The sequence below is a fragment of the Tamandua tetradactyla genome, chromosome 5 (assembly GCF_023851605.1).
Source record: "Tamandua tetradactyla isolate mTamTet1 chromosome 5, mTamTet1.pri, whole genome shotgun sequence".
In the NCBI taxonomy this organism is placed as follows: Eukaryota; Metazoa; Chordata; class Mammalia; order Pilosa; family Myrmecophagidae; genus Tamandua; species Tamandua tetradactyla.
In genome coordinates this window covers 174,400,078-174,410,804 of record NC_135331.1, presented here as the reverse complement: position 1 = coordinate 174,410,804, position 10,727 = coordinate 174,400,078, and the positions used below count along the sequence as shown (strand labels likewise).

Below are 10,727 nucleotides of genomic sequence, written 5' to 3'. Positions count from 1 at the left end.
CTGGGTCAGGGACAGGTGTAGCCAGAGTAACAAATGAATTAGAAAAAAATCAGAGCCACCAAACCTGTTATTTCACTCCCCAAATATGTTGTTGCTAAAGAAATATCATCTTGGGATGTCAGAATGGATAGGGCTGAGATGGTACCACATAAGCACCCTGTGGGAGAGTGGAGGAGAATGTCTCTTCTGCATGCTAGAATGAAATAGAAGAGCAGACTTGAAATATCCTTGCAGATGGCTGAAGAGGACACAGATGCCATTTCTGTGAACTGACATCTGGAGACTAGATAACAAGAGGAACATCTCATTTAATGCCATGGAGCACAAATGTTCACCAGAACCAGTATTAGATGCATTCACTGTCACCATCATATGGATTTCTCTTAGACTTCATTACAACCCTAGGTACTATTATATTACTCAAGGAGGAGGACAGTGAATTCTAAATGGACTGAGCCTTAACTCTTGTCAACAGTTGTACTAGGAGCTCAAGACACAAAATAAATTCAGATGTAGAAAAAAAGAAAATCGCACATTTTGTTTATGTGATTTTGTGTCTTGTCACTTGTTTCTGCTCTTTGGAGTGAAAAGGAATTCTGCTTTAACATGTTGATATGTAATTTCAGCTAGTAAAACAAATTGTACATAATGGGAGGTGGTTCTCAGTGGTGGCATAACTCTCCTGGAAGGACTTTCAGAGGCAGCTTAAGAAAGAAGGATTCAGCTTTAGGATAGGAGGGATCCAAGAACTAAGAATTGTGACCATGTGCATCAACATGATGTATTTATTAGGAATAAGAATGAGGCACCTGTATCAACCAATAACAATTTCACATTTGCTTCAAATAATTCCTCAAATCAGTTTGTTTAAGATAACCATCCTGTTACCAGGGCATCAGATCACTTATCAAACAACAGTTCACTTATGATGACTTGCTCCAAGACCTTTGCCTTGCTATGTTCACTAATCTGTAATGCCACAAATCTTCTCACATTCCAGTTTCCCACCTTGAAAGACTCATATTAATCCACTTGTGCCCAGACTCTATTCTCCTCTGACTACCCTATTTTGAAACATTGCTGAGACTATCAAGGTCTCAGTGCCAATGAGTTCTAATTAACTTAGCTTTGCTTTACTAACAGCTTCAATGGAACAATATTTTCATTAATTTATTCTTTCATTCCTTCATTCAATAATCCCTTATCGAATGCTTACTACTCAGCAGACAGCTAAATTCTGGAGATTAAGAAACTAAAAGAAAGGCAAAAAATAGTTCTGGTGTCTCAATTCAAAGAAGCAGTATCTTTAAGGAGAAAAGCAACCTGTAAATAGAAAACAATACCTAGGAGTGACTAGATATGAGAAATCATAGAGTGCTCTGGGGACATAAAGCAGGGTTTCTAACCAAAATGGGGTTTGGAGAATCAAGAAGACTTAATTTAGATTGAGTAAATAAGGCCAAAAGTAAGGCCAGTAAAGGAAGCTGAAAGACAAAAATAAAATATGGAATAGTGTGACACATTTGAGGGCTTCTAAGAAGTTCAGTTGGACTATAGATTTGGAATAACGGGGATGTGACAAGAGTGGAAGCAGATGAACAAACTGGGGACAAATTCTAAAGAAACCTGAATGTTTTGTTAAAGACTTGGAATTAAAGTAAAAGAAAGGAGAATCTGAAAGATTTTAAGCAGAGGGGATTGTTCTTCTTTGCTAGCTGCTGAAATGCAATATCCCAGAAACAGGATGGCTTTTAAAAAGCAGAATTCAATAAGTTACAAGTTTACAGTTCTAAGGCTATGAAAATGTTCCAATTAAAGCAAGTCCATAGTAGTGTCCAATCTAAGGTATCCAGGGACAGACACCTTGATTCAAGAAAGCCAATAAGTTCAGGGTTTCTCTCTGGCGGAAAGGCACATGATGAACACGGCATCATCTAACCTCCTCTCCAGGTCTCTTGCTTCATGTAGCTCCCTGGGAGGCATTTTCCTTCTACATCTCCAAAGTTCCCTGGCTGTTAGACCCTGTGGTTCTCTTTTTTTTTTTTTTTTTTTGCGACTTGTACAGAAATCCTTTAATTTTCTTTATTTCCACACATTAAAAAATGAAACACACTATACAAATGGTTTTCATAGCAGATTACACGTGGGTCCATTCAGATTTGCTCTCAAAGTGCTGCCAACATTCTAAGTGCTGCCTAAGACAGCAGCTGTTAATCGTGTAGCCAATGTATTGATTTAAATGCAGTAGCATGCAGCCCTCAGCATGGAAGGTTCAAATCCCCTCGGTTCTTAAATTAGGTTAAATGGCATTGGTGTCCATATTTACAGACTTGAAATGTATCAATCCTGAGCAGTTCCGATGTAAATCTGAGACTAGCTGATGGGAGTCTTGGTCTCAGTTTTAAAAAGGGAGGTCCAAATGGTAGCAGGCTGGCTGCTTTGAACTTGAGTTGATTTCATTCTTTCCATCATGAACTATTTGCCACGGGTCATAGTCAGACCCTTCTAGAAGGGTTAAGCCAAGTAACTGTATGTGTCCTTTTCACCATCGACTCGCTCCAGATATTCCTTCTCAATCAGAATGTCAATGCATTTCTTAATTACTGGAACCCGAGGTTTGAATCTTGAGGAGAGCTGAGTTAGCACTTCTCCAAGTAACTGCTGGTGTTTTAGAACCTTCCTCATTTTCATAATTCTCACAATAGCCGCCTGAATCAGTAGTTTGCGGTCTTCCTCAATATTTTTGTGTGTGGTTTCTTGTTCCTGTTTTTGTTCAGTTTTCATTGGCACATTGATATTAACCCTTAATTTCTTATTTTTATAGCCAAGAAATAATTTTATTAAGGTATCTGGCTTCAATTCCACCTCATCAACATTTGCATTTTCATCTTCCAAGACCAGTAACTTTGACTTCAATAAAATCTGTAGGACTTGTGCCAAAATATCCATTTTAATTTGCGTGCTATCAGTCAACTGCTGTACTGTGTAGGCATCTTCTGTGTTGTACTGAAGTAAGATTGCCATCTGGAATGTAGATGCCTGCAAGGTATATCTGTTTTTGAAGCAGTTAGTTACTAATTCTCCTTTAGACAGTTGATATAACCACGTCAATTTTCTGCCACTGTGACGGCTAGCATAAAATGCTGTAAATCGCTGATAACTACGTTCCAACTCTGATGGCAAGGCAAATGTACAAGATTGCTGAAAAGGCCATGATCCGGAACTCAGAACTTGAATACTGAAATCCAAATCCAGTGGTTCTGAATTTGTCAGGTGCTTTTTGAACTGCTCATTCAAGTCTTTGCTTACACCAATGTCCTGAAACATCCGCTGAAGTTTAGAGGTATACTCAAAACCACAAGCTTGCTTTAATTTAGAGATCATGCTTGCTTCAGCATCATCACTTGCACTGTTCTGGTGTACGAGTCTTTTGGCCAACATTTTTGCATAGAACTTTTGAAAAACATCTTTATCCTCTATATACTTGAAGACAACCATCACTTGATTGAGTGTATCTTCTAGTTCTGCCTCTTCTGGGTTCTTGGAACTTTTCTTCAACAAGGAATCACAGTATCGAGCCAACAATTCAGGGGATTTACTGGATGACTGAGCCATTTTGGTAACTGCATTGTTGTTTATGAAGCGACCACAAGCCTTATCAAGTGCAGCCACAAAGCCAGCATCATTGTTGAATGCTGACATTACCAGGGCATTATATTTTTTATGAACATCCAACACCGTCTGTACGTACATTTTGGGGTCATTTAATGCGGCTTCTCCACACTTTTCAATTGCCGCAAGACCCTGATTATGAATGTGCGTCTCCAGAAGTTTTTTCAATTCTCCTAAGCCATCCTGGATTCTAGATACAAGATTATACATTCGACCCAAATCTTCATTTTTGTCAGCATCCAATAAATTCTGAAATTCTGTGTGGAAAATTTCCAAATGTTTTTCAATGAGTACTTGCTCACATTTTCTTGCTAATTCATCTTGTGTGCTTTCATGAAGATAAACTTGAACTCTTCGTTGTTCCTCAAGCAGACGAGCTTCTGCCTTTTTCATATATTCAGTACCTGGATTCTGCTGTAAGAATTCAGTACTCTCTCTTGTATAAAATCTCTCTGTGTCAGCCAAAAATTGAGATTCAAAGGATTCTTTATACACTGTTAATGTAGGGCCCTTTGCAAATGCATCATCTTCATTCAGCCCCAATTCCACGTAAGACTGTACAACTCCACTAATCAGTCTCGTATTGATGGTTTCACCATTTCTTTCCTTTTCAATCAATTTTAAAACAGCATTTGTTACCTGTTTATTCAATGGTCTGAATAGACAATCTCTCCAAGTCACCAATGCAAGTGAATAGATTTCATATATTCCTTTTCGTCCTTCATCACATTCACGGCGAACCCAATGTCGATTGAGGTAGGCACAAATTCCATTCAACACTTTGCTTGAAAATCGATAATCTTCCCATTGCTGAGTGTAGAATTTCAGAACACTCTCATCCATCAAATCTTCTCCATCCTTAAGAAGATTTGTCAAGTAATTCTTCAAAAATTCTTTAAGTCGTTTGTATAATTCCAAGCCAACAAACTGAGCTCCTCCAGGTGTCTGGCCCTTTTTAGATTTAGAAGGAGGGACTCCAGCTCCTCGTGCTTGGTTTGACTGGTGTACACTTGTACAGTAGTTATAAACATGAGTGTAGAGTTCCATATATCTGGATTTTGCCATACTTTGTCTGGTATAAACTTGCTGGATTCCAGCTCTAAGATCATCCCAGATCTGGTCAAGGCCAATCTGCTTCAATCCATGTGGATTCTGACTTCTGTTTGATGACATTGTGAGCAATATTTTGAAATCGTCCAGTGCAGCAATCCTTATTCAAGGTACAGCTAATCCTCCATTAGATGAAAATATACAGTATCATTCCAAATTTATTCACAGCAGCTCTGAAAGGATGTCCTTCAAATGTAGAGAATGAGATTTCATTGCAGGGAAACCCGCATTGCCCCCGGTGTTTTACAGGCTCCGGCAACGTCTTCACCTCCTCGCTGGGCCCGGGGTCCGATTAAATCCCCGTCCCGCCAAGGTCTGGCTGCGTCCCTCAGCCACAGGGGCCGCCCCGCCTGGAGCTGCGTGCGACACCCGCTCCCTCCTCCTTCTCCTCCTCCCCTGCCCGCCGGTCCGTCCCTCCTCCTGCCGCTGCCGCCGTCGCGGCTGCCGCCCCTGTGGTTCTCTTGTCCTTCTGTCGTGGTTCTGCATCTCTCTCCTGGTTCTCAAAAGGAACTCTCTCTGAAATGTCTCCTCTTCTACAGGATTCCAGTAAACTAAACAAGACCCACGGAGAATGGGTGGAGACATGTCTCCATCTCATCAGGTTTAATGCCCACTATTCATTGAGTCATACCTCTGCGGAGATAACCTAGTCAAGTGTCCGACTTATAGTGGTGAATTGGAATTAGAAGAAAACTGATTAGTTTTCACAAAATTGGTTAGGATGAAAACATGTCTTTTCTTAGGGTAAATAAATCCTTTTAAACTGGCACAGGGATTTATCATTAATTTGGCCTTTTAGGAACATAACTCTCTGGTAATTGCGGGAGAGTGGTTGGAATGCAGTGAGGTTGGAGGCAGTGAAGCCCTTTGAGAAGCTGCTCAATAATCCAGTTGATAAGTGATGAAGGTGTTAACTAAGCTAGTGTTGCAAGGTCAAGAAGAGGGGGAAAAACTAGGAAAATATAAAGACAGAAATTCCAGCAGACTCAGTGGCTGTATGTGAAGGCTGTTAGCTTTTGAAAGAGATGAAGGGACAATAAATGTGTGGTTTCTGTTTCTTGTACTTATAAACATTTCAATTTATTCAAAATGTACCACAGCAAACACAAGCCAAAGAGGAAGAGGAGGGAAAATGTCAGGATATGGTGGCTACAAGGCTGTGCTGTCATGACTGTGTGCCCCGATGAAGGAAGTGAGGGGCTACACCTATAATTGTTCAGTAGGGATCCAGAAAATTCCCTGCCTGGGATTTTTGAGCAGAGGTTACCCATTCCATTATTGGAATTCCATTGTTGTTTATTTTTCAATACTTACTATTGTTTGCTTAACAGAGACATTATATATATATATTAAATATATATTCATAAATCCAAATTAAATTTTATACAAAAATTTGATGATGCGTACACTCTGGAAAAAACTCTATATTTTCATTTTTAACTGTGTAGAGGAGGAGGAAATAGTTACTCAGAACATTTTCTTTAAAGATACAAACTAAAATGACCTCTGTAATGCCACCAAAATAGTTAATCTCTAAATGAAACTAAAATACAGAGGGGGATTTTTAGGTACATTTTTATAGTTTGATTTCCATATTAACGATTTTCTTTCTCCTGTAAAATCCTGAACATATGTTCTGATGTGTTCTATGCCTCCCAAATGAATGCTACTTGTAGTAAACATAAATGGAGATTTGTTTCCAAGTTTCCGTGTAAATGGAAATGAGGAAAAATTATTGCTAACCTATGAAATTCTGAATGCTTTTAGTACTTCTTATTAGTGAAACCTGGTCTAGTCTACATCCAAATTGCATTTTTATTTAAATTATTAAGATACAGAAACTTTGGACACTAAATCACATCAAAATTTACATACATATGTAAAATGCATATACATTTACAGTTCAAATATTTGGCAGCCCTAAGTGTGTGTAAGATCTATGCACTCAAAATTTGTCTTTCTATATACATAGATAGATTGATTGATCATTTAATGTTATAAAGAAAATTCTGATCACTACGAATTATTGACAGATTGCTTTATGATTAGGATTTTCTATAAAATTATATATAGAAGTAGTAGTTCCTTATAACTTATGTATTCTCTTCTTATGCTTATATGTATGCTTATATGTATGCTTATATGTATGCTTATATGTATTCTTTTATTCTTTTAAGAAAGAAGACTGAGAGAAATGCATCAGATTTGAAGACTTCTGAAAAAATATACATTATATGCAGAACATTGAGCCATTATTTATGAAAAAAATGAAAATGTGGTCTAAATGAACTAAAATACACAAATATGAATTATTTCATAATTGCAAACATTTAAAAATTTCAGAAATATTCTTGAAACATCTTACTATCACTTACCATGATCTAAAATTAATGGGGGGTAGCTAAACATTAAAATCAGGATACTTAAATAACCCTCTTTCACATACCATAATGAAGGATTGTTTTGGTTTGCTAAAGCTGCCAGAGCACAATATACCAGAATTGGGTTGGCTTTTACAATGGGGATTTATTTACTTGGAATTTACAGTTCTTAGGCCATGAAAATTTCCAGATTAAGGCATCAACAGGATGATACCTAGATTCTTAAGAAAGACTGCTAACATCTGGGACATCTTTGTCACATGGGAAGTCACATGCCACTGTCTACTGGTCCATTCATTGCTTTGAGCCCCTGATTCCTCTCTGAGCCTCTGTGAGTCTTCTCTTAGTATTTCTGGGGCATTTCTCTCTCTGCGCTCTCTCCAGACTTCTCTGAGTCTTTCTCTCTCCGCTTCTTCTGCCTTTTACCCTCTCATAAAGGACTCCTGTGTGGGATTAAGACCTTAAAATGGGCTGGGTCACATCTCAATGAAATAACCTAACCCAAAGGCCCACCCACACTACGTCCATACCCACAGGCATGGACTAATAGAATATGACCTTTTCAGGGGTACAAAGCAGCTTCATACCAACACAAAGGATCAAAGGCTCATTCATACAGCATGTCAGCAGGGAAATATACTATTACCCCAACTGCTGCAGTTTTATGGCCTTTTGTTCCCATGTGCCCTTCATTATCCTTGTGTCTTCTGGTAGGGTAGATAATGTGTCTATAGTAGGAGTTCCATGTCCTGGGTGCCATCCTATAAGTACCACTCCTCATGATCCGTACTGTCATGGGCACATCTTCTCACTTCTCCCGCCTTCATGTTTCTAGGTCATAAAAACAGAGCAACAGGTTATAGAAGATTTTTTAGCTCCTTTCTAGCTATAATCATCAAAGCTTCCATGATCCCAGTTCTGTTCAAGGTCTTTTATTCAGACTTACTTGGGTTATCCACTTGCTACCTTTTCTTTGCTAATTTAGCTCCAATTAAACAAAATACCAGTTTTAATAAGTAGAATTTCTCATCGTGTTCTCTAACAAATGTAATAATTCTGAAGGGTAGCAGACAACTGCAGGTTCCATCAATTCGCATTAACGGAAATGAAACCCTGTGAAATAATGAGATCCCATGGAAAATTGTGCAAGTGTGTGCATGTGTCTGGGCTCCGGAGAACTCAGAAAGCCAGATGGCTGACGGGCCCTATGGAGTCAGAGCATTGAAGCCCTGCTGCTTTATGTCCTTTTCAGTTTCCAGTCCCTGCCCTCTCAGCAGCATGATGCTCACAACAGAAGCTTAAAATACATTGCCAGTGAGTCCATGCTCTTATCACCTGCATGCAGAAAGTCAATAAAGGAGCCAGCCTGCCATGTTCGTTATTAGATATGTACTTTTTTGCTTAAAGAAGTCACACTGATCTGGAGCAGAGTGAACTTGGATGAAATTCAGGATATTAAGGTTACTTTCCTGCCTCTACCTCATGGGTGAAAAATCAGAAAAAATAGCTTGTAATTTACAACATGACTGCTCCCCCTTTTCCTCTGTCTGCCTTTCCTATCTCAACCTTGCCCCTCACTGAATCAGCAGTTAAGGTGAAAATGTTAATTCAGGAATTAAAATTGCTCCACAAAGAGCTATCTTGCTCTGAAAAAACACCTGAAGTTTCACACATATACGAATGCACAGATACTTCTTATCTATTTTTTTTATCCATTTTTATTTTGGGGAAGATTGCTGTTATGTGTAAGATACACTTTATATTTATGCATAATTATTTCAAGTCATGCAAGGACAACAGGAATATTTCATGTGTGTTTACCTAGACAGTAAGGAGATCAACTCATAAATCCTGTTTTGTTGGTATATGATAGAAAAATTCATCAGCTTGGCTCTCCCTCACCCATTCCAACTATCTGTTTGAATGATTATTTTCCTTGATATTTGTTTCCTTTTCTGAGATAGAAACAAATTTATTCAGTTCCTGTTTACGAATCTCTGTGAAGTTCCTTATAAATTTGATTATAAACCAAAATATTTCTGAGAAATTGTTTTCTTTAGTCCAATATAATAGCCACCACTTTAAATTTAATGTCCCTCCAGCTAATTTAAAACACGTCTTCCCTTTAACCTGCATACTTTTCTTCCACCTCCATGCCTACATGAATATCCAGCTGCCATTGAAACTCTGGTACAGCTAGGGTAATTCTTTTCATGCAGGACAGTAGTATATATTGCAGGAAATCCAGTATCCTTGTGTTGCTGTGTGATGCATTAGGCTCAAGCACAAAAGCAATATTCAGCAAATAACTGCTTTATTATTTACACAGCACAAACAGTCCAAAAGATCAGTGGAAGGGATCTCATTTTGGCTGGTCTCCTGGGGAGGCCAAATGCTCTGTTCAGGGTCAGTGGAAGGTGGATGGTAGCTCTGCATAGCTCACCTTGAGTGGAAGAGGAAAGCGTATCTACGATGGCCAAGGGCAGGGTATTTATTCTCACCCTGGTAAGCAGCTGGGGCTGCTAGTTCCTTGTGTTTTGAGTTTAAAGTATGGTCAGGCTACTCCATTAAACCTAACATCTCTTTGAAGGCTGCAGAATGAACCCTATTGAAACATCTACACATAATAGAAAGGGAGGAGGGATTAGATGATGGCTGCTGAGATGTTTTTGACTTCCCCAGGGCATTCTGCCCACTGAATGTCAGTCATTGTTGATAACCAAAATTGTTCCCACCGATTTCTAAAGTGCATCTTAGAGGGGGTTGTTTATTCTATTGAAAACCCCACTGCTATGGACCCCATGGATGGGAGTGAACTTGTCCTAAAGGGGAGAAGAAATGTATCCCGAGAGGCAAATCCCATCAGAGATGAGAGTAGACTCAGGATGGAAGTCGGTCCAAGGTTTGACTTAGGCACTCAAGGGGGATTTAGCTATTGTTGCCTGCATTTTTCTTTTAAGTTGCCAGGGATGAGGTAGAAAAAACAGGACACTAGTTAGGGAATATTAAATGTATCTGTTTGCTTAGATAACTCTGAATTGGCTCATCAGAGCCTAGTGATTTTAATTGTTCTCTGTTAAAGCTGAATGAATCTACATAAGTGTATGTAGCCATGTGTGGGAAAGAATAAAAAAGGAAAAGTGCCCTGCCTCACACCCTCCTCTGAGGCTCAAGGGAAGGTGCTAACATCCCAGTGAAGGCCAATATTCCCAAAGTCCTACTCAGTGACCTGCATGGAGCAAGAGTTGGCTCTCAGGGAGATGGAAGCAGTAGCGTGGAGCGCGTGATCAGAAAAGGAGCTGTCAGGTGGATGGTTTCAGGTAGATGTGAGACCATCTTCTTCATCCCAAAGACTGTAGCTACTGTGCCGCTCCATATGGGAGCCACTAGTGCATTATTGTGATTCATTAGGCTACATAAAAATATATTATTAAAATGAATTTCACCTATTTCTGAGTACTTGTTAATTGTAACTACTAGAATATTCCAAAGGACACATGTGGCTCATATTGGTATTTCACATTGGACAAGACTGGTCTAAATAAAGAGAACTTTTGAAAGAAA

The 10,727-nt window shown here is 39.0% G+C and overlaps 1 pseudogene; it reads right to left on the bottom strand.

Moving 5' to 3' along the window:
• Window positions 1-2,068: 2,068 nt before the first annotated feature.
• Window positions 2,069-5,189, bottom strand: LOC143685091 (cullin-1 pseudogene; annotated as a pseudogene).
• Window positions 5,190-10,727: the final 5,538 nt, after the last annotated feature.